The 24,390-nt window shown below is 41.1% G+C and overlaps 1 protein-coding gene and 1 long non-coding RNA gene across 5 annotated transcripts in view; one reads left to right on the top strand and one right to left on the bottom strand.

Moving 5' to 3' along the window:
• Positions 1–22,485, bottom strand: part of LOC117604070 (fibroblast growth factor receptor homolog 1) — a 49,017-nt gene extending 26,532 nt beyond the window's left edge. The window contains exon 1 of one of the 3 annotated variants that reach the window (XM_034323761.2): positions 21,825–22,485. The gene's annotated coding sequence lies outside the window, so the exon portion shown is untranslated. Of the gene's footprint in view, positions 1–4,241; positions 4,639–21,824 lie in introns of those variants that run through there. The other 2 variants (XM_034323759.2, XM_034323760.2) reach the window with 2 other exon arrangements.
• Positions 1–24,390, top strand: part of LOC117604079 (uncharacterized) — an 83,138-nt gene that overhangs the window by 29,882 nt on the left and 28,866 nt on the right. For both annotated transcript variants that reach the window (XR_004581357.2, XR_004581358.2), the window contains exon 2: positions 22,634–22,888. This is a non-coding gene — a long non-coding RNA (uncharacterized LOC117604079). The remainder of the gene's footprint in view (positions 1–22,633; positions 22,889–24,390) is intronic.

Raw genomic sequence — 24,390 nt, 5'->3', positions numbered from 1 at the left:
CATGCAATCTAAGTTGCTTTCAGGGTCTTAGAAAAAATAATTCTCTTTACGCTCTCTACTATTTGCAAAACTCTCCAACCTCTACGTTTACACTGTGTCTTTTGTAAGATAATTTTTGTAACTTGTATCTTGATCAGAGTAATTACGTATCGATTAAGGAACCACTGATTGATATTTCACCCATTTGATCGAGATATATAAAAAGACAGTAAATTTTAATAAAATCATGTTTCTCTGTTTTTTATTTTATTCTTCAAAGTATACAGAAAAGGGATTTTAAATGGAACTTTAATGATTAGAGTAGCAGAACATAAAGTAAACATTGTAGTTTACCGAACCATGTTTGCATTTTTTATGCAAATTTTATTTACCATGCAATCTAAGTTGCTTTCAGGGTCTTAGAAAAGAATTCTCTTTACACTCTTTACTATTTGCAAAACTCTTCAACCTCTACGTTTACACTGTGTCTTTTGTAAGATAATGAAACATGGATCTTATAACTTGTATCTTGATCAAAGTAATTACGTATCGATTAAGGATCCACTGATTGATATTTCACCCGTTCGATCGAGAGATATTAAAAGACAGTAAATTTTAATAAAATCATGTTTCATTGAAGTTTAATCACTGTATTCGAAAAATACAGTGGACGATCTCTGGTAGGAAATTCTATCACGTTCCTCGTTGCCGACGCTAGTGACGTTTATTACCCATCGATCACCATCTTCTTCACTACCTGTCTTACAAGAAGCTATATGGTACGTCGTATCAGAATTTATAAAATCTATGATACTTGTACCACGCAGGATCATAGTTTAATGGCAAAAAAATTAAGAATCTATTATTTACTATTCTGTCAACGTGAAATTTGTTTCCTTTTTCTCTAAACAATTTTTAAGAGTGTTCAATCCTTTATGGTAAATCAAGGGATGTATTCATAAGCATGAAGGGACGTTTAAAATAGAGTGCAACTACTCTATACAAAAGAACTGTGCTTGCAGTTCATCCGGAAACCAGTATCCATACAATTTAAGAGAAAAGAAAAAAAAAAAATGTTAGCAAGTAAAGCAACAAGTACGAGTTTTAACCCTAGAGCACACAATAGAGTTACCTAGTCACGAAGGTACCTTTTCATTGCCATTCTTCGCGCGAGCCCTCGGCAGTTCCGCGAAAAAATGGACTTGTGAATGCAAACGAGCAAGAAAGATGAGCAAAAGAAGGAAAGCTCTTACAGCGATGGAACAATTTTGAACATTGGCGCCATGTAATAGAGTTGTCCGGTCACGAAAGTACTTTTACCATTACCATTGTCTATGCAAATCGTCGTTTTCCTTGAAAGCTCGCAATTCTGCTAGAAAATAGAGTCCCTAGAGCGGTGTAATAAATCTGAAATCCTAGCGCCATGCGATAGAGTTAGCCGGTCACGAAGGTGCCATTTCATTGCCATTCTTCGCGCGAGTCGTCGGCGCGGCGCGGCACGGCGGCGTTTCCCTCGTAAGCTCTTGCGAGAAAATCGACTCGATCGCTTTGCTAGCGCGAATACGCGATCCGAAACGTACCGTTCGCGATATAAATATTCCAAGTACGCGCACGCTTCTCCCTGTGTATGCGCCTCACGGGGCCATTCTCTATCGTGGCTGCTCGATCGCGAGAAACACCCAACATGGTGAACGTCGCGTCGTACGGAGCAAGACGAATCCATAGGGACGGACCGGGATCGTTTTCAGGCGTTTTCGAAAGCCTTTTGCGATCGTTCCGTCGCGTTACGTCAACTTGTTCGAAGCAGCGAGCAACGAGTCAAGTTCCTCGAACACCAACGACCGTCCAATCGAGGCCATTGCCAATGGATACTTGAGACGTTTTTGTAGTTAATTTATTTTTTTTTTTAATTTTACCGCCTTCTGGGAAAGGTACACGACTATTAAGATATTTTGGAGGGTAAGAAGATACTTTGTGAGTACCGTTTAATTCTAAAGAAACGGTATTACAAAATTAGGTAAAGTTTCAAATAAGAGTTCTAGAGATACTAACAAATTTATTGCCCTTCGTCCTTTCACTTGACGAATTGAAATTCCACACCACGAACCAAGGAAAGAAACTTTTCCCTAACCGAAGAAACCTTCCCTTCGCGACACGATTTTTAATAGAGACTCGTACGATTCCTAACGTGGTCACTGCTAACGGTCCTGCCTATTGATCGCTATATCAATCACTATGTCAACAGAAAAACACCTAACAGAGGAAATATTCATTGATAATGATTCAGAACTACTCCTTTCGATTCAATACGCAAGCAGAGAATTTTAAACAGAGAGACCAAGGTGACTTTAACTAACCTTGGATAATAAGAAAGAATCTGTAGCTGTTTATTAAAATAAATAACAAGGAAATTATTCGATCGACTTTGATTATTACACAAGAGGAACTGCAACGACAGGATTGATATAAATATTAACACGGTGTACTCGATTCGTTGATAAAGGAAGTACGTTTTAGGATCACGGCTACGTGAAAACTTGAGGAAGAATTTATAAACACGTTTCAAGGCGATGAAGACTTCATTTTCTTCGCCAGTATATCTTTAATACGTGAGCAGGAACGTGTCGTTGGTGATGGTTTAAGCTAGCTGACTGGCTGGATGTTTCAGCTAAAAAGGGACACTGGTGCTACACCCGCGTGAATAACAAAAGGCTAATGGAACGTGCGTTGGGTTCCGAGCAGAGCGAAGGGAGAAACAGGGAAGTGCGGCGCGTGATTGTAGAATATATTCATTCTACGATCTTACGATCGTCAACGCGATGAATTTGTCGGCGAATCAGCCGAGAAACGGACATTTTTATCCCTCGCCAAAATAACTTACTAATTACTATGAGACGTGACAATAATCACCTACCACTCCGTGTAACGACCGATCAGTGTGGTTTCGAGTTTTCACGTCACGAACGATAACGTTTCTATCAAATTTTCTATCTTCGGTGTTTGCTCAACACCGTTTATCGTTTCCGCGTTATCAAAGGTTCACGGTTGCAGGTACCTTTTCCGAGTGGGCCCTTCGGTTAGATAAGACATTATCAAGCGTTATCATTAACCTAGCACAAGAATCTTTGCATAGACCCATCACGGTACATTTCTTGAAAATTCAAGTTCAACCCCTCGGTAGAGAGGCTAACGAATCTAATTAGTATACCCTAGCAAGAAACGGTCTATAGAACAGGAAACAAGAATAAAGCACGGAAGCGAGGTTCTTTTTGCGCTGGCAGCGTATCTATTCGCCTGGGACGCATTTCTGTTCGGAAAGTTTATTTCGTTCGGCACGGCGCGCCTTGTGTGCCCGGTTCAGGGAAGCGCCTTTGTGACCTGGACCCGTTCTCTCTCCTGTCACCCGAAAAACATCTGCTCCGCGACAGAGAGCACTAGAAAGACTTTTTTTTTTTACGAATCGCGCATAGATCCAGCGAACAGTGAACGCCTTATGTGTTCGAGTCGAGTAAAGTGGAAAAAAGAAAAATACAAATCACTTCGTTAACCGACGAAAATTTATACTCCCCCTATGTGCTCATTAACAAACGTGCACCGTATATGGGACACATAGTGAACCTTTTTTTCCCCCGTTCCTTTACGGTAGGCCGCGTTTTATATCTCTCGAAAAGGAATCGCAAAAATTCGGTCGACGCGACGTTTGGTCGTGTTTCAGAAAATTAATTAATTCGAAGTGGGTCAACGAGCAAGGGGGGGTGGGATTTCAAGAAAGTTTTCCAACGACACGTAGAACTGGAAGGCAAGCGATCTTGATCGTTTATCAGTTAAAGGGAAAAATTGAAGGAGAAAATCATAGATTACGACGGTGGTTATTTAGTTTAACTGACGTTAAGTCGATGATTTACTCGGTCGTTTAACCGGAGAAAATTTGTATTATACGTGCGTTTCGATATTTCCGCCTACCGTCTAATGGGTTTTATTAAGTGCGCGTACTGGCTCGCTTCTTGCTACCAGTTGCCCGATAAGAAACGATCAAGTGGCCTGAGAAAAACGAGGGAGTGCCGTTAAATTAAGTCATGCTTTTCCACCGGCCTTCTTGCTCCGTTTGTCTCTCTAACTGTAACTCTTAACGATCGCTTTGAATCGTCTTCAGATAGGTATTCCTTTTGGCGCAAGTAACTTAGAAAGCCTTTACGAGTAACCTGTGAAAAGAAATGAAACTACCCTATTTCGCATCCAAAGAATCCAACCAATCCACTCACCAATTATCAACCTTCTACGATAGCCCTAGTTTCAAATCCATCGTGGTACACGATCCTTGAGAGATTCATGTTCGAATCGAATCGAACCCCAAAGACTGTTTTCTTCGGTTTAGTCGGTGACACGGTACACAGAATCGCTAGACGCGTTCGCCGATCCTCGTAATGGACAGTTTCCTGAGCAGACGGGGACTACTATGACGGCGATCAAACAGATGCATAATCCGCATGGACGCGACAAAGAGAGACGCACAAGACACGAGAGACAGGCAGACGTAACACGGTCTCTTGACCCCTGCACTATCTCTTTTTCTCCCTTGCACGACCGAAATTACCAACAGAACGAGGAGAATCACGCGCGATGTTTGTACGCCGGCGGCACGTTTTCATCTGACAGACCGCGGCCCGCCGCGTGTCGTACCTGCTGCTGCGCACGCGTACTGCGCCGCGCCTCCTGATTGGCTGCCCATTGATCGAAACTGCACGTGGTTTGGTCACGTGCGATGCACAATTCCGATGCTCTCGAGTAGGGTGAATGGACGAGAGGGTGGAGGTTGTATTGTTTTCGCGCTTCGCCCAATTAATGAATGAATCGTTTTTAACCCCTTATCTTATGATTTTCTGGGTAGTCACGTCTGATACAGATGGATTTATGTTATGGATTTGTCTAAATCAATGAGCCGTTACTTCGGATCAACATCAATCGGCAAGGAAATGTCTACCCAGGTTACTGACAAATTTCTTCATTTTTAAGAATTACGATCACATGCATGGTTATGTCATATTCGGTTACACTCGACAGCAGTTGAACTGGTCTCGCTTAATCAATCGAGAATTTATATTGATTCAAATCGAAACGAGTTTCTACTATTTATTCGATATCGCGCAGTATCTAGCAACTACGTTTCAATTGATTAATTGAAGCTAATTAGAATGTACGTGTAAACAGATAATATAATCAATATCTACTTGATATCAGAAAGTGTAGAACGTTGAAAATAATAAAAAATAAAAAATGATTGTTTAAGGGAACTTAGATCACGGATGATTATAAATGTTTACTCATCACTAAATCCTCCATCTGTCGTCATAATATCGACGTAGATGGATAGACGAGCCACGATTTGTTTTGCAACTCTTGTTATATGCACTACGAGTCCCTGGCATGTTTGCGAACCTCGTCGTACGACCACTTTTATTGTCCGCTTGCGAAAGGTGCGAACTGTCAATTCCTGGGCGCTGTTCAACAGCGTTGGCGTTCATCTTGACCCAACTGAACAATGCAATGAATCGGTGAACGACCCCTTCCTCGCTTTCCACCACGCAATTTTCTATCGTCGATCGACGGTCCACTTAACGAACGACGAATACAAAATTAGCAATCAAAGTCTGGTAAGAAATAAGATCTCCTCCCATTTGCATCTTACAATTTTTCACCCCGTTTCGAACCGTCGTTCGGCGACGGTGTTTTCGGCGGTTGATTGTCCGTTGAAAAATGAACAGCATCCCCGAACGGGTTCCCGGAACGCGACTGAATGAATGACAAAAACGACGACGCACGTGCGCCGTTTCCGGCGTTGCAGCAAATCACGAGGTGCTTCCGGTGGATGGGTTCGGGGACGACGAGATCCACGATATGTATATGCCCGACACGAAACGGGACGCGTACTTTTTCTAAATTACGTGAATACATTCACAATGACTGTTTAGCAGATCAGACGCCGATAAGATTGCCACCCGGCTTTCATTGATGTCTCGATGAAAATGCTTTTCGAATCGATCGGATACAAGTAAATCTACGCTTTCTTATCCATCCCTTAAGAGAGGAAATGGAAAAAAATTACAGAAAGATTTAAGAACCATTAACGATCGACTTTCTCGAGAAAACATAATCCATTCCGTTTGAAATGTGAAAGAAATCTTAACATTCCAGCAAACGTTGACTCACGCGTACTTAAATGCGTCTACCATTATTTCTTCGAAATCAAAACGCTGAGTGAAGTTTTCTTTCAATCCGTATCGTTGACATTCTTCGCTGTCGACGTTTTACGCGCTCGAAACACTCAACGCGGCTCCCATTAAAAATTCCCAAAACAAATCCATGAGTCGTTGAAGGGGGTAATAAAAGAGCGGCGAGACAGCAGCCAGCCGTTTTCGATTTTTCCACAACGCGGCTATTATTTCGGGCCGCGTTTCGGCATAATTTCTAAAGTTCTTAGAAAACGACATCCAAAGGTTCCGAACGGGCCGGCATTACCGGAAAATCATGGTAGACGTGTCCCTTCCGTCGCCGAGGAAGTCCTCTAATGAACTTTCTTTCGAATAATGCACAGCAGATGCACGACTCTTCCTAACTTTCCTTTCTCTACATCTATAGACTCTTTGTGGACAAATCGACTATAGACTATTGGACATATAGACTATTCCTGGACAAATCGCGTACGGTTGTTTCATTTTTTTCCATCATCGTCTCGACAGTCGATGTAATCGATCGTTGAAAGAATTCAGCTTAATCGGTCCGTGACTTCACGAACGAGGGTTCTCGTCGCACGATAAACGCACGGGGAGAGTACGGTGGGCGTTTTATGCTAATCAACCGGAACGTTTCGCCTCGAAGGACCCACCACGGAAAGCAAAAAATTCCCGGCACACAATGGGCTTGACACGATCGAGCTTTCACTCAGTCGACGTATTATCGTTGCTCGAGATGAAACCCCCTGACGGTTTCGCTACTATCACCTCGACAATGTTCTTCTATACAGGGTGTTTTATTAAACAACTCATCAAGGGAAATAACAAATTTCTTATGTAGGAGAGGGGAGAAAAAGTCGTTTCGTCTCGGGATCGTCTGTCAGACTCGTCAGTGGGGCTGACAACAGACTAAGAACCCTGCTCCACAGACCTATCGTACCACAATTCGAAACTCCGATATATTCGAACTGCCAGCGAGAACACTGTCATCTCGCCGCCACCTAGCGGTCCCCGGCCCGAACCAAAGGCGTCCGGGGAGACGAAACCCTCTCCCCTTTCACTAAACGCCTATACTTATGTATTTTAAATTTCTTTACAATCTACATAAGAGAAGAAGAGTATTTTAAAAATAGTGTAATTTTATTTAAAAACGTAGAAGAAGATTATTGGTATCGTATAACTGTTGTGATGGAATTTTTGTTCGTATTTCTATAAATAAAGGAGAGACGATTTCGTTCTATATTTGATGGATCACCCTGTATATCGAAGTCTGTCTCCTCGTCCAATATAAATCTCTTCGATCAGGAGCGCAGAGACAAATACTGTTGTCACCGGACGACAAGCCGTTTACAAGCAGAGGAAACGAACGTTGCTGGTAGCCTCGTCGGAGAGATAGTCGTTCCGAGATCATGGATCATTTGTCCGTAGTGATCTTTCTAACGCTGTCAAACGGCTCTAGCCAAGTACAGCCGTGCCGTTTTACCTGTAGGTACGATGTGATTTAAAGTCACGTGCAATTTCGCGGACACTCCGTGTAATGGCCTTTTGTTTCCTCGCCTTCAATGCTTCATCGTGGGACGTCTTGTTACCAATCTTGTTACCAGTCGTTCTTTGATATAGTGTTCCCTATTTTCTTTTCTAGAGCAGGTGTCATACTTTTGTTAGTAGATACAGAAACGCAACCCTTTGTTTTATTTAATAAAGAATATTTTACTTAATTTTCGGCGAAACTGCAAACTCTCACCATTCGAATATCAAGGATGAACAGATATGTAGAAGATGCAGACCCTAGAGAAGAAGTCTCTGACTGGTCAGCACTGAATCAACGTTCTAGTGGTTTCTTTTCTCATCGCGAACTCGACAATGAACCGTAAAACCAGGCTTTTACATTAGAATGAGCCCACATGCGACAGAAGCATCAAGTCCTCAACGGAACGTCGCACAATGACCGATTCACGGTCACGGCACGATGCGACAATACACGCTTGTTTGCCAGCACAATGAACAAACACGGTTGATCCGCACTGGGACAGCTGGACGTGAGAAAATATTTGGGAACTCGCGGACATTTTCAGAGAAAAATTCGTCCAGGGGTAGTCTTCTATATGTAGACACCTGTTAATATCGTTTCGACGATGCCAGGGAATCAGAAGGGAAAAGGGACCAGTTGCCTGTTGTTTCGATAACTCCATTAGTCAAGCTACTCGAGTATTCAATTAAATTCACGCGTACATCCACTTTATACACGAGATGATCCGATTAACAAGATCGTAGCTGGTATTCGATTCAGTGGACGATCGTTCTTGTCCAATCAGCTCGCGGTGACTTTGCCAACTGATATTTCACTGATTCCTTGTGGGTCGACCAGGTCGGACGCGTCACCTTTCGTAACGAGGGCTTATTTATCCGACTCGCGATCTTCTGGACCACCGCGACGAAAACTGGTTTTCCATTGAATGAGTAAAGACGACACACGGGAAGGATGTACCGGTTTACATAACGCGTCCACCCTGATCCTGATATCGGGAGCCAATGATGCACGATTCCTGTATTTATGACTCTACCCGAGGCAACAGCTACGAAATTTGAACGTCTACCAATGTTGCAGCCAACAAAGTGGCTATACCTTAATATTTACCGAGGACACAATCACGCTCTGCTTTCTCATGAATCTCTCACCAATCTCTTCAACTAATTATCATCCATGGTTCTGCTAAGAGCAAACATAAATCTCAATCTCTACGCTCTCAGTCGGCTGGCTAAGCCCTCCATTGAATTTCAAATCAGCCCCGACGACTCTGTCAATGAAAAGCAACGAGAGAAAAGAAAGCGAATGAAACGAGATGGAGGGAAAGAAAAAAGAAACGGTGAGTGAAGTACGTGCAGAGGATCGATCGTGGATCGTATCTGGTCCCGAAGCAATTATTCCGAATGTCCCTGTCGTGATCGCGAATAGGGTAGCTCGTGTATCGCGATAACTCGACCATCTCGCACCTGTACGAGTTTCGAGGGTACCGAGGGGAATCTTATCAACGGAAGCTGTACGGCGAGAAACGTTACGCGATAAGAAAGTGGAGAACGATCGTTCGATCGCAATCAGTCTCCATGTTATCACCTCGATTCACCGTGGAATTATTGTTCTCTTTTAAGCCGGACTGACATTGCTGCTGTTCGATCGAAATGCAATCAGCATTTCAACGATCGCTTAATTACCCAGGGACGATCTTGTATCGCGTTTCGACGTTGCTTCTTCTTTGAATCTGCTTCATGTATGAACTTGGATTTCTTTTTCTGGAAGACATTAATGTGTTTGAGGCTTTGTAAGTTTTATTTTGTACTCGTTGATGATGTGTATGATCGCGTGAAGTGTAAAAAAGGTTCAGATAAATATATTTTTGAAATGACGATAAAATCTGAAAATTTGAAACATAATCTATATAAATGAAGAATCGATAGCTCTAATCATCCAAAGCATAAGCCTCGTCCATTTCTTTTTCTTCAACTTCTTTCTTCGGTTCTTAATCAATATACTCAAGGAAATCACCTTTATTACAAGGTCATCAAATCTTGCTAATTATGAAGAAAAAAAAAGGAACGATTGCCACGAGGTTTCAACGCAATAATACATTATATCGAAGGTTAATTATCGCAAGATTCCCTCAGTCGTCCAGCATAGTTATTATTTACGGATACGGTTATTACTTGGCCAACTATATTTCTTTCGATTATACATTATATATAACAGTTGCGAGCGAAGGTAACGGAGAGAAAGAGATGCCCAGCGCGTTCCTCGAGGGTGCACAGGGCGACATAAAAAGATAGGTAACATCGTTACGTTTCCCTGTTACCCATTAGCATATCCGATTATGGTACGCGATGCGCACTGGAACGAGATAATTAGAAAAGATTGCGTCAAGAGTTCGTTTTGCAGTATACGTTAGCCAGACAACGTAACACCTCGAATATACCGCTTCTTATTCTTCTATTTTTCAATACTTCAAGCTCGCGTTCACCACCAGGAAATGAATTATGATCGACAGACGCGTATATCTGTTGCAACGAGAGGAAAACATCGTCTCGTTGATTTTCATTAGTCGCTCGTGTTTCTTCAAACGATCGGAGATATGATCAGGAGACGACAGTGAACCCGTCAACCGTTTCACTGAAATAACCACAAAGATTTTTCTCTTTTTTTTCTTCTGATGTTCTGCAAATTGGATCCTGAGGAGATCTTTCGGCTGTGTTTCCGAATGGCCCTACCAAAATTGAGAACTCAGGTTCGGTATATAACCTAAATTGACTACAAGATTAAAGTTGGTTTCAGAGCTGGATGTCTTACTGTTTTCGAGATAATCGTGGTAAGGTTAGGTTCTGTGTATGCGCAGTATCGAATAGTATATGTTCAGTATCGAATAGCGCATACGTAGTCCCAAAATTGTATACAAATTTCTTACCACGATATCTCAAAAACGGTGAGACATCCAGCTCTGAAACCAATTTTAATCGGTTTCTGGTAGTCAATTTAGATTATATACCGAATCTGAGTTTCCAATTTTAGTAGGGCTATTCGGAAACTTATCCGAAATTTCATCTATCCTTTTAAGGAAAATTTTTCAAGAAAAATTCAATAAACTCTATATTACTTATAGAACAGAAATTTCGGCTGTGTTTCCGAATGGCTCCACCAAAATTGAGAACTCAAGTTCGGTATATAACCTAAATTGACTACAAGAAACCGATTAACGTTGGTTTCAGAGCTGGATGTCTTACCGTTTTTGAGATATCGTGGTAAGGTTAGGTTAGATTCCAACAGGAGTTTAAATTCAGAAAAAATAATTTGAGAGATTAAAATAAAGAATATTTCAAATCGAGATGAAAAAAAAAAGGTTCTGAGTTCTCAATTTTGGTGGGGCCATTCGGAAACTTATCCGATCTTTCTTATTTGTCCACACGCGTTGAAAGATAAGGGCAGCTTTAACGTTCATTTTTTTTTTAAATTCGTGTGGTGCACTTTTTTATCGATACTATATCTTTGAAAATTGATGACAACATCGTTCGAATACCTCCCAGAAGGTTCGCGCATCTCTTTTCTTCAGCATCCCTTTGCTCATCGATAAAATCTCACGCTAACCTGTGAACAACTCGTGGTATCCTTTACGAAACAAATGAGAAGAATGAAGATAAAGGAAGAAAATATGTCTAGTAGCCGTGGTATGTTATTCGATGCCAATCAAGATTAAGAGAGCACGATCTTCGACGAAGAACAGTCTCATTATTTTGTGGCAGCGGCTACCACCGATGCTATACTTGCCTTAATGATGATTAATACAGCTCGCTACTTGTATCGTCGTCTTGGAGAATAAAGAGGAACGTATAGTTTCTTACGTAAATATTGTCTCATTAAAATTAGACGTATCGATTAGACAGACGTTCTTTCTATTTTAAACTCCTCTAGTGTTTGAAATTGCAATAATTTAAATATAAACGACAGGCTATGTTGGTTCGTTTCGAGGAATCTTTCTCAGATCCTTTTGTCTTCTGTTCACGATCTAGTACGCACCGTCGCGTAGTAATTGGCGGAATGAGCACAACGAGGTCGAGTGATTGGCGAGTCTCTCTCTTCGTAAACTTCCTTCGAGTCTTCGACTTTCGTCTCGTCTGCTGCTTAATTATTCCATCAATTAATTTTCGAACAATTCTCCAGGAAGTCCTTTAAATAAATCCTGGTATCTCTCCTTTTTTTTTTTTTAAATAATAGAATCGATGAGCTCGAGGCGACGAATTCTCACGTAGCCAAAATTTTTTATTACATTTGGCTCGGGTCATCTTTTCTGCGGATACTACGCACGCAGGATTCTATTTTTATTCGTTTTCTTTCCGATCCTCCTTGTATATTTCACTCGAGAGGATTGCGGCTTGAATTCGAAGCAGACTCAAACATCCACGTATTTATATTAAAAGAAAAAAATAGAGTCGGGCTTGTATTTTGTACAGGGGACTATACTTATCCGTCCATAAGCAAACGTACTTCTTTCAAACTTAATATTGGTAAATGTCTACAATTAGGGCCCTAACGAGAAATCAATTGAAAAGAGGTAAATTCTATGTATTTTTGCCCCTCGAATCCAAAACTGTTGATAAAATTTGGGGATCGCTTGAATTTTTTAAGATACATAGGTTAGGTTAGGTTAACAGAAAAAATATAACTTACCTCACGGCAAAAGCTTGACCAGTCAACAATAGTCTCCTTGAAAAGAATAACTTCAAAGTGTGAATTTAAACGAAGTGTTAAAAGTGGTACGTGGCTAGCCAATTTTAATCTTGATATCACGACGATTGCCCGTTTTATTGGATATTTTCTCATGATGCGTTCTCCGCGCTGTGCATTCTATGAACAGGAATTAGAACTGAGCAAGGAGATTATTGTTGACTGGTCAAGTTTTTGCAGTGAGGTAAGTTATATTTTTTCTTCTAACCTAACCTAACCTATGTAGGTTAGTGACGCGCTTTAAAAGTACTGTCTACCCTACGAAGTGATTAACTTTTGAAAATAATGATTTTATATCAATATTTTATATCAACAGTTTTGGATTCGGGGAGCAAAAATACATACAATTTACCTCTTTTCAATTGATTTCTCGTTGGGGCCCTAATTGTAGACATTTACCTTAATATTTTCTACATTTTCCAAGTAACTGGCAAAATTTAAAGTTTTCGTCAGAAAATATTTGAAATCGAATTATTGCCATCGCAGTTACAAAGAGACTCACGATTTCGCTCCACCCCGTGAACACATTCCATAGAACAATGCGGTGCAACGAACGTGATCCACGGTTACTCGAGCGTTGCACGATTTACGTATCAATTGCGATTAATCGGCTCGACTTCCTAGTCGACTTAACCCGGACACGTTGTCCCTGCCTCTATCGATGCACGAAAAGAAAGGAGGAACAGCGGTGAAGGAAAACGTGCTGGCGAACCGTCGCGTCGCGTCGAACCAATAATTTCCCCTGGCGATAGATCATCAATATTTATAGTCGGCGGCCACGAGGAACGCCTTATAAACCTATTTGCGGGCAACGATAATACAACCTCCTAATAGTCTGATTGCATAATAATGCTGACCGCAGCTGCGGTGTACCGCAAATAAGAGATGCCTCGATGACTTCTCGGCAACTTTTCTCTTTCCCTCTCTTTCTTTCTCTCTCTCGGCCAATCTTCTTCCATTCGTTTTCTTTCTGGCTATCCTCCGACTGTATTCAATTCGCAGGAAATTTGAGTGGTTGACAATCCGAGTAAAATAAAAGCTTACTAGGGATGTGCGGGTACCCGATATTACGGACTCGGGCGGGCTCGGAAAGAATTGTAAGGACTCGTGCGGGCGTCCGATACATGCGTGCAGTCGGGTAGCCCGACTATTTCGGTTTCGGTCGGGTACAGTCGGGCAGATCCGGACGAGCTCCTGCTACCCAGAGGTTGACAATCCGAGTAAAATAAAAGCTTACTAGGGATGTGCGGGTACCCGATATTACGGGCTCGGGCGGGCTCGAAAAGAATCAGGAGGACTCGGGCGGGCGTCCGATAAATGCGTGCAGTCGGGTAGCCCGACTATTTCGGTTTCGGTCGGGTACAGTCGGGCAGATCCGGACGAGCTCCCGCTACCCAACTCTCATCTACTTGTTAATACGTGCAAAATCTGTTTTATATGGAATTTTGGAATAAGATAATTTGGGAGCTCGTCCGAATCTGCCCGACTGCATGCATCTATCGGACGCCCGCCCGAGCCCACCCGATGCTTTCCGAACCGACCCGACTAAAGCTTACACTAAAGCTTACATTCCAAAATGTACTTAAACTGATTTCTCGAAATAATAATAAATCATCGAAGGTGGTTTATACCAACCCTGAAAATACGTGGCTCGATGTACTCGGACGGCAGCTCGTTGGTGCTTCGCGAACGATAATTCTTGTCCAAACAAATCCAACGATCCTCGGAGGAAACCGCGAGACCGATGTTTCAAAATAAGTGAACGTTTGTTTCGTCGGTAGGTGGATCTTGAAACGACCCTAACGCGATGAACCGGGAGGCTGGGGACGAGGGGTTGAACAAGAGCAAGATCGCTCTGTCTCTCTTGTGGCACGCGTCGGTGTTTTTTTTCAGGCTCGTTGAAAGACGTCCCTGACGAGGCCCACCTGGCCTCACCGATGTAGCCAGATTGATGATTTAAGGTTCTCGATGATACACTTTTAACCCTTTCGCTGACAGCACATCGCCTGGTCGCATTATAGGCACTTTCAACGTTCATTTTTCTATTAATAGATCCTTGCTTTTGAATCAGCCTGTGACTTGTGAACAATCATACGCTGCACGCGTATCCTCTTCTTATCCTGTTATCTCGTAGCCTTTTTTCAAATAACAATAGTAAAGAAGAAACTCGGTTGCTCCGTTTTTTTTTTTCCTTCGGCATCTAAGGATTCCGTTTCGTTGGCCGATCCGCTTTGTCTCGCACGCACGCCTCCCGTGTGCACTGAGCGCGGCAATTAGCGAATTCAGATTTCAAGCGATAAATTAAAGCCACGAGCACGAGTCGGTATGAAGCGCACGTGCACCAGGTATATCCGGATACCTGGTGCACTCGGGATGCTCTATCATGCGTGCTAACATTCCCTCCTATCATCCTGTAATTGCGTCCCGTTTATCTTCAGTCATGGAACACCAGTCGATAAAACTGAGGATTTTAATTCGCATTACTTTCTTGCCATTACCTGATCGCCATTAGAAACGTTTATTGTCGAACGATACATTGATCTTGATCTAATAAATTTTATTGGCTCACCGATAATTCAACGTTCCTATTTTTTGTTGCAAAGCTCATCGACGCTTTGAAGAAACTCATTTGCATATTAATTAGCCGGTTTCATTACTGTTCACCGTCGAGTATTTAATAAGAACATTAATAGCGGTATAAATAATGTCATCTGTCATAAAATTCCATGTCTCTTAACTCGATTTCACGTACTGTAGCTTCATTATGTCGCGTCTGGTTATTAGCGGATATAATCCGATATATTTCCTTCCGGAAACCACGTGTCCGGCGTAATAAGTCCGGCCACGATTAAATCGTCGCCGGTGAATCTTTCCTTTCCGTCGCTCGTGTATCAATTAACTCTCGCGACGCGTTTTCGTTTTATCGTTATTAGCTCGTCGAATCTTCTCTTCGAGTCTGTTAGTTGGTTGAAACATTATTAAACCGATACAAGGTTAATATCGTCGCGATTATCACATAGTAATAGCTGATCGAGGAGCTCGACATCAACGAGTCGAATAACTCGATAACGTGCTAGCGATCAACGTGTTCTTTCAACGGGTATCGGTTAATTACGACTTGTTGCTGGTACGCGAGATTTAGCCGGTTCCCTTGATGATTTCAGGCGATAATTTTATGCCGTTGATGAGAAAACGAGCAAACTGGACGTGTTTCAGACGCGATGATTATTGATGAAGGCTCTTGGAGTAAGATGAGATGTAATTAGAAGATGGAGATCGATGCTTCCGTGCTACCATTACTTTTCTTTCTTTTTTCCGAGGATTTTGGCGATGAGACGATGATGATACTGCAGTTAATGAGGATGAAGGATTTTCTGACGATGAGATACTTTGAGAACGATTGGCGGGAAAAATGAAACGTAAGAAGTTCTCGATTTCTGATACAAATTAATTATCAATCATTTTTGAAGACTTCAGAAGGATCAATAATAATTTATATACAACTTGTATACGATCTTCCCACGAACGTCACCTTAGCAGAGAGTCAAAGTCTCGAGCTTAAGGCATGGTCGGTCGAAGCATAGTCGAGGACGAAAAGTGGTCCTTAACTGCACTTGACTTTCGAGACGAAGGCCAGAAAGAATGAAAGAAGAAGAGGGGCTCTCCGCAGGGTGGTGGCCGGCTTGTTTGGTCCAAAGGAGGGATAGAAACGTCCATTATTCTATTCCGGCGAAGTGAGGCCGGCAATCTGGCCTTATAAAATAAACCACTCTAGCACGGTTGCTCGTGGTCGGTGCGATCTGTCAAATAAATCGTAGCTCGTTTCTTACCGGCTTTACTTACCCGTCACCTCTCTCTCTCTCTCTCTCTCTCTTTCTTTCTCCTCTTTATCCGTATTTTATTTCGTTCTCTAGCCACCACGATCGTGTTCGTGAAACGAAACGATCGTATAGAGACAGTGGAGAAAGAGATTCGTCTTCGACGAGATCTCGTGAAGAGGATTAAGAAGACGAAGAAGCTCGCAGTAAAGCATACAATGCGTTCCACTGTGTGGATCTACCTCTTCTTCTTCTTCTTCTTCTTCTTCAGCTTCGACGTGGAACGCGATTTCAGCTTTGTTGGGCAGCGTGTTTAATGCGGACCAGAGATCTGATTGCTTCCGTTCTTCTGCTACTTTTCGCATCTGTTTTTTCTCTTCTTTGCTAGCTCCTCTCAAAGGAACACTTTTCTTTCCATTCTTCTTTTATTCTCTGATCATTATTATTATTTTCTTTGGCTTCGTTGAAGTAACTTTACGTTCTATTGTTTCCTTTTTCTTTATAAGACTCTTTCATCTTCTACTTATTGTCACTGTAATTATAATGTTGTTTTTTTTATGGGTTCGTTGAGTCTGATTTATGTTCCATCATATCTCGTGTTTCATACCTTTCTTCATTATTAATTATTATTAATTTGAAACGTTTTCGAGATCAGTGAATTGTTCGATCAGATTCGTTACAAAAGGAAACGTGTACCTATTAATGCACCTTTATCTAAGAGATCTATTTTAATGATTCCACGAAGGTATACCCCTAAACGTCATGCGATACCCATTGAAACTAATGATTAATCTAACCTAAAGTCGAATTGTAAATTGTAGATGCTGTTGAATTTAAAATAACAACGAATCCTAAAAAGGAATCTCCGTGTCTTTAATTAAACGTTGCCTCGTGCTAATGAGGGCCAGCTAATGATCACGATAATCGACGGGAGTTTAAACCGAAAGCAGAAGAGTACGAGGAAAGAGTGAATCGTTTATTCGAATGAAGTATTCATCGTTCACCCGTTTAATTGAAAATAAAATTCAAAGGCTATTAGCGAATCCTTCAAACGGATCAAATTATTTAACCATTATGAAGAAACAATTCGTCATATGTCATTAATTTTTTCTCTCTCGTCTTGTTTCTGCTGCTTATTTATCTATTTTTTATTATAACGGATATACTGATCGAACGAACGATGCCCGTTTCCTGGCTACCTCCCGGCAATTAGTTCCAGTTAAGGGTAAAGTTATTCCGTTCTCGATTTATAATTCATTATTCGTTTAGAATGGTACAATAATAATGAACTGCCATCCATTCTCTGCAAACATTGCATCGACATTGAATTTCTGCCCTGGTGAGCGCCCACCTTGGTCGTTTTAATCGCCATCCAGAAAAATAACCATAATTATGCTGACCAGTCGGCGGAAGTTTCACGAGAAGAGATGTATAATAACTGCGAGTATTATTAATCGCATTTCTTTCATTCTGCGATAAAATCATGCAACCATGATTCCATTTAGTTTTTCTTTATGCATTTCCGATTGGAAAAATGAACTGTCTGTTAGTTAAAAATTGATGTAACACTCTGATACGATAACGAACGTTAAAATTTGCAAAATCAAAAAAGCACCCCTGTTTGATATAAAAAGACTCGAATCTGTCTAAAGAATATATCGTCTCGATTAAAATGACGTCGAATCTCGACACTTGATCGTTAACCAATTGCTTTTTTAAATGTTTGCCCCGATATTAGCAGGCAGTTCAAGTTAAAGGGAAGAAAAGGTTGTAAAACTAATGGCCACTTTATTACGCGTGTGATTGATGTTCGTAGCGAGCAGACACTTGAACGTGTCTCTTTAATCTGCCAAGCAACGTATAGTACGTTCCCGTCCATTAACCGGAAGCTACAAAACCCACGGTCCACGCGATCACTTGCCCGTTCTAGCTGCATACGTACAGACGTATATACGCGTAATTCATCTCGCGTGTATATTATCATTTGCGAGGCTCGATCCGCTCGTGTAAACACCGGAAGCGGCGCATCGCTACTGCACGACCATAGAATCCGGTAAAATCGCTCCCAATCGCGACCTTTACCGCTTCTACCTTCTCTATCGTTCAAACGTTCCTTTCATTCCAAAAGAATGATCCCTCTTAGCGGGATCATACAGTTGTTTAAATGAGTTTTAAGGGGTTTAGGCCACTCTAGAATTTTGAAAACATCGAAATTTTTTTCTTTTTCCTTAAAAGATGCCTTAATGTCTTAAAAATGATATGACAAAGGATTATGGGTGGGAAAAATCTCTGAGTACTCGAATTTCGAATTCTGCCGCAGCCCCTTCCGGTCTGCTGCGAGCATTACTGAAAACTTTAAACGCATTTTTCAAACTGGCCAGACTCATAAATCAAACAGATCATCAACAATCGATTTGAAAATTTAACAGTATATTCAAAACTAAATTCTCATTTTCATTATATTGTATAGTTCTTTTGTTATAAATAATTTTTTAGCGATTTTTTCTTGAAATTTTACATTTTCTTTTAAAAAATACGCCATTTTTGCAAAAATCAATATATCAAAAAAATCCTACGTAGTTCGGTAGCTGTTCTCATATATAATCGAAAATATTTTGGTTTTTTATCCTAAGTTAAAAATCGCAAGAGCTGCTCTACAAAAAAGAGGCGTCATCGAAGAAATGCTGCGGAGCTCGAATCACTATACAAAAATTCATTTTTAAAGTTTATTAGTTGTAAAATAAAGGTATGCTTACTGAATTTGAATTTATTTCATCATTAAAAAAAAAGAATTCCCAAAATATGCCTATTTTTTCTTGCTCTAGAGTGGCCTAACCCCTTAAGAGGTTTGATGAGATTTGCGAAAGTTTGATTTGCGTTTGGAAGGTTAATTTTACATTTTAATTCATTGTTTTTTTTCTAATCTTCATTAATTATCTACGTTTCTTCGATCAGTCCCTTGATCGTCAATTAAAATCTCCATAAACATCAACTAATCCTCTTTAGACCGTTTTTAAACACCTCGATCGTTCATTTTAACCATAGATATCTCTAATCTCCTTGTCTATAGCTCTATAAATCGTTGATCACCTATTGGGTTACGCTTTTGCTTCACTTTCAATCGATCACAAGGACATAGCACATATAATCCGTGATAATCGGCATGAGAAAAAATGGGATTAATAATCGAATTCTATTCACCTAGAATTCGGGATTAGAACAAACAAATTTCAACGTCTCGTTCCCTCTCTGTCAGTCCTTGTCAGTCGATCTGGAATCTGGATTAAAGAAGCTTAGCAAGTCGCGTCGTCGAGACGCGAGGGAAGAGATTAAATAAAGCCGGAATAAATTATCCTTCCCCCTTGTTACTTCTATCTCTTTCTTTCGCGCTTTTCTACGATCCTCTCTCTTTATCGTCGACCGTTCAGACCAGTAGCCTGGTTAAACGACGAGAATTGGGGTAATTTCGCCGTATACTTTCCATGCAAACTGAACGACCACCGAAATCTTACGGACCTCCATGATTTTCGAGCTGATGAAAATCGTAAGGACAAATCCTTGATTGCTAAGATTTGTTATCGCTTTAATGAACGATTCCGGATCGATGAGGCGCGAGATTGTTGGAATATAATAAATATTTATATAAAAAAATATTTTTTAAATACCACTTTTTAAGACGGACAAAAAAATAGAAAATAATTCTTCCTAGCCCCATACAGATAGTCCTGAAAATTTGTGATTGTGAATTTTTAATAGCTATGAAAATACTTGGAAGATTTAAAACAAAAAACGTGGGGCGCATGCAATAGATAATTGATGCATGAATAGTTCACCTAAGACACTAACAATTTTATTGCACTGCAGATGATATGAACTGTTGTGTGAGTTTTCTCAACGGCAGCTACTCTCTACACTCCTTACTATTATCTTCCGCCTCACGTTTTTCGTTTTAAATCTTCCAAGTATTTTCATAGCTATTAAAAATTCACAATCACAAATTTTCAGGACTATCTGTATGGGGTTAGGAATCTGTATGGGGCTGAGAAAAATTATTTTATACTTTTTTGTCCGTCTTAAAAACGTGGTATTTAAATAATTATTTTCTGCTTTTTAGTCTTGTGTGTGAAATTTTTCAATCGATTTTTTAAAATTCTTTTCCATTAAATAATAATAAGTAATACTTTGTATTAAAAATTTTCATAAATTTTCATCGAATAATAAAACAAATGAATCGGGCAACGCTAATGTAATCATTTTCGATCGAGCCGTTAACGAATAAAATCTACAAATTTCTGCCTAGCCGAATCTATTGCATTGTCATCCAGTTCTGAGCTATGTTTCAAGTTCCAAGTTTCTAGCTCATCGGGAAGTTTGTTTAAAATCAATTGCAAATTTTGTACCGAACAGACAGACAAGAAAGCGAGTTGATAAAAACGTGGTAAAATACTAAGTGAAAGTGATGATAAGTTTTTTAGTTAAAAAATAAATTGGTGGAATTTTGATTAGCTGATAACATTTGGAAATATCGCAAGGATCTATCATCGAATTTCTGTGATGGAGCATGACGAGACGGATGCACAAAGCGACTTCTTTGTGGACGATCATCGATCGTAGATCAGCCAAGCCGATAAGTGAGGTTCGCGATCGAGAAGAACGTAGTGCTACGTCGAAATGACAAACGCGAGATATTCATGAGACTGATAGTCGCAATGTTTACAGGCTCGCGTTCCTTTCCTTTATTTTCTAACCTTTCGCCTGTACCTGTTTGTTTTCTTCCTTTCTTTGCATACGACAGCTTGGTACTCCGATCGATAGGGAGTTGCATGTAGCTTGGGGATGTTATTGATCATACTAATATCTTTCCATGCGAACATCTCGAGACGCCGTATGATAAATCATCGGAGCTATCTGTCAATTTTTATTCAATCAAATTTGTAGAGTATAAAAATGTTCCTGTCGGATTGATATTTTAATAAAGACGCGTTAATATTCGACTGATGATTATGTTACGCGTTTCAGCAGATCAATCAACAGTGTCAAGAATGATTCGGCTCAATCTATAAATCGTTGTCCGAGTGACGCACGGATTTTCGTCCCATACTCGAGAAATTGTACGGCCGGGACCGGAAATGCGTACTCGCCACCGGAAACGTGATTTTCGCGCGTCAATCTGTCTCTCTTTCTCTTGCTACCAACTTTATGTTTACACCCTTGAGGATAAATTTAGATTTTTCAAATATCACCTTATTAATTTGAATTATTTAATCGATATTGTTTAAAAATTTTTTTAATTTTTCGAAATAGTTTAGAAAATATTAAGTAGCAAAATTGTAATGAAGTATTTGAATACAAAGCTGGCAGAGTATTTCTGTTTCCAAACAAAGTCATCATCGCTTTGTATCCCCATCGATCAACAAACATCACCCCTCCTTCTAGTTTCTGTTTCGGAAATTCTGCCAGAAGGTCGATTTCCGTGAAGCATCGTTAGTTTGCGAGCATGTTCGAAGCGCAACAGAGCGTCGTACTTACCAGTCGCGATCTCCTTTCCTTCTGAGAAGAGCCGTTTGTCGTAGCGATCCCGAATCTGGGTTGTCGGTGGTTCTGGCTTTTCTCACTCGATCCCTTGCAGTCGATCCAACGATACGGCTGTCGAGGATCCTCGTCGATCCTGGAATCGCGTGCTCGCCGTCAGGAAATTCGCTTCTCTCGCGGAGGAAGCTGATTCACCGCGCGCGCATTCCTCCTGTTATTTCAGGCGAGCTAAACAGCGTCGTTATAAATCCTCCTCCTCTTCGTTCCGTACTCGTTCCATCCTCAACGAGAACCAAACTCGAACACTTTTGACAGTACTGTCAATAATTTATTCTCCAAATATTCTGTTTTTTTTTTCTCGTGAAAGCACCTGTTCCACCCCCGTGAGACACTCACTGAACAACCGAAAGTCACACTTGTTATAATCCAGAATTAAGAGTACGGTGGTTCGCCACTATAGGGTGCAAAGAACACCCTCGCTGATCCTGCTGCGGGGATCACGATACACTGACGATGACGAAGAGACACCGGTCCAAGATGACTGACTGGCTGTGACTGCCGTCGCGACACTGACACGAAGAGTAGCGCGTTCGAGGATGCGCTCGAGGAAAGCTCGGGGCGAAGTGCCAGAAGAGTCGTCGCTTGAAATAACCGCTCGTCCACGAGCTCCCTCCGCCAACCCTCGTAGCTTCTAGTTCCTCTCCCCACTACACTCTTTCGCTGCACCGGCTAAACTCTTGCTCGCTCCCCACTTCACCCTGATGCCGTGACTTTGAATCGTTCTGTCTTTCTTGATCGTTACACAGTGCCATCATGCTTCTCCCTCTGGTTCTTTTACGACACTCCGCGCCACGCCGCGTGCGGATGGACGCGCGCTCGCGCGCACGTGCGTGCAGCGTCACGAGTTTTCGCGCCACTAACGCCGTGCCGGCCCGCGGCCCGCGGACCGTGAAACGCACGATGGAATTTATTGCGTCGCTAATGGGAAATGGAAATGCTACCAGGGACAACCGAGACAGCTCATGGGACGTGGAACCGATGATGACGAAGAGATTCGAAAGGTTAGTGGAAAGTTTTATTGTACAAACGGTCGAATTCGATTGGGATAAGTTACCGAATGGCCTCACCAAAATTGAAAACTCAGGTTCGATATATAACCTGAATTGAGTACAAGATTAAAGTTGGTTTCAGAGCTGAATGGCTTACCGTTTTTAAAATATCGCGGTACAATTTTGTACAATTTTGTATAGTTTTCGAATGGCCCCACCAAAATTGAGAACTTAGGTTCGGTATATAACCTAAATTGACTACTAGAAATCGATTAAAATTGGTTTCAGAGTTGAATGTCTTACCGTTTTTGAGATATCGTAGTAAGAAATTATTGTACAATTTTGGGACTACGTATGCGCTATTCGATACTGAGCATGCGCTATTCAATACTGCGCATGCGCTATTCGATACTGCGCATACACAGAGCCTAACCTAATCTTACCACGATATCTCAAAAACGGTAAGACATGCAGCTCTGAAACCAACTTTAATCGGTTTCTTGTAGTCAATTTAGGTTATATACCGAACCTGAGTTCTCAATTTTGGTGGGGTCATTCGTAAACACAGCCTTCGATTGATATCAGTGCAAGTTTAAAATAATTATCTGATGAAAAAGAAATCATTATCCTTATTTTATAAAGACGGTAGCTATCTCATTTAAACAAGTACCTCGTACTAGTAGGAAGATAAAACTACGCCCTTTTGTAAAAATGAAATAAAAAACAAAAAATAACACCGGATCGTGGTCGGAAAGAATGTCGATTGCACGTTGGTTCAGGAGGAAACACACTCGTTATTCAATCAGTAGCCATCTCTATCGGCTGGAAACAAGGAGTATGGCGAACTGCTGTTGGGTAATCATGGGAATAATCGAACAGCCTATGGCGTTTGATCGTGAAAAATATGAAAGTGTAGTTTGATCCTTTGGTTAAACACTTGGCATTGCTTTGGAAGCTTCCAGCGAGCAGGTAATTCCGGATCCGTTCACCGAGCAACCCCTATTTTTCTTCCGTGCCCTGCCATCGTTTCTGTGCCATCAACGAAACACGTTTTCGACATGTGTTACCCAGGAATCGTTTCTCCCTCTAGACATTGAACACCATAGCAGCATTTCCACTCCCTTTTCCGTAGTATGCTGGTTATTTATAGAGGGAAACGATGACTGGTTCGATCGCGATGACTAGCTTACACCTTGGGGCAAGTGTCATTCAGGATGTTGGAGGATCGCGGTTGATTTTTCTGGAGGTTCACCTTGGTATTATTAACTTTTCACTTGTTTTTTGTTTCATACATAAATTGCTTTTCAATTGGATAGAATAATGAAAAATATTAGTAAGCAAAGTTTCATAGCAGTTCCCACCATCTTCGATTCTCTGCGATCTAAACGGCAATTACTATCTTACCCACCTTTCTCCGTGCTCTTTACTGCCTCGAGAACCAGTTTCTCTTCAGCAACAATGTAGAAAAATGGTTAATTAAGCCCTGGCACGAGTTACGTGCGGGCAAAGCAGCT

This window comes from Osmia lignaria, chromosome 11 (genome assembly GCF_051020975.1).
Source record: "Osmia lignaria lignaria isolate PbOS001 chromosome 11, iyOsmLign1, whole genome shotgun sequence".
NCBI lineage: Eukaryota > Metazoa > Arthropoda > Insecta > Hymenoptera > Megachilidae > Osmia > Osmia lignaria.
This window is presented reverse-complemented; position numbering and strand designations above follow the sequence as displayed.